The sequence below is a fragment of the Macrobrachium nipponense genome, chromosome 3, assembly GCF_015104395.2.
Source record: "Macrobrachium nipponense isolate FS-2020 chromosome 3, ASM1510439v2, whole genome shotgun sequence".
NCBI classification, from domain to species: Eukaryota; Metazoa; Arthropoda; class Malacostraca; order Decapoda; family Palaemonidae; genus Macrobrachium; species Macrobrachium nipponense.
The window spans coordinates 246,603-246,963 of record NC_087202.1 but is presented as its reverse complement, the minus strand read 5'-3'; positions in this window follow the sequence as shown (position 1 = coordinate 246,963).

Genomic DNA, 361 nt, shown 5'->3' with positions numbered 1-361 from the left:
CCCTTTCAAACTCTTTGACATAATGAAATCCCCTAAAAATCTCTTAAAAGTATGTGAAAAAAGTATGTGAAATGTGTTGATAATATCAAAATACTTCTTGAAATCTTGAAAATCCTTTGAAAACCTCTTGAAAATATCACAAAGTCTATTGAAAACCTTTGAATACCTCATGGAAGTTTTGCATAAAATTGAAAATCTCATGAAATGTCTTGAAAATCTGTCAAATCTCTCTTAAAATCTTTTGAAAATCTCATGAAAACTAGTTAAATAGCTGAAAAATCATTTTGATATTACCTTGAAAATACATTGAAATATTTTGAAAATATCATGACATTTCTTGAATTCTTAAAAATAATGAAAA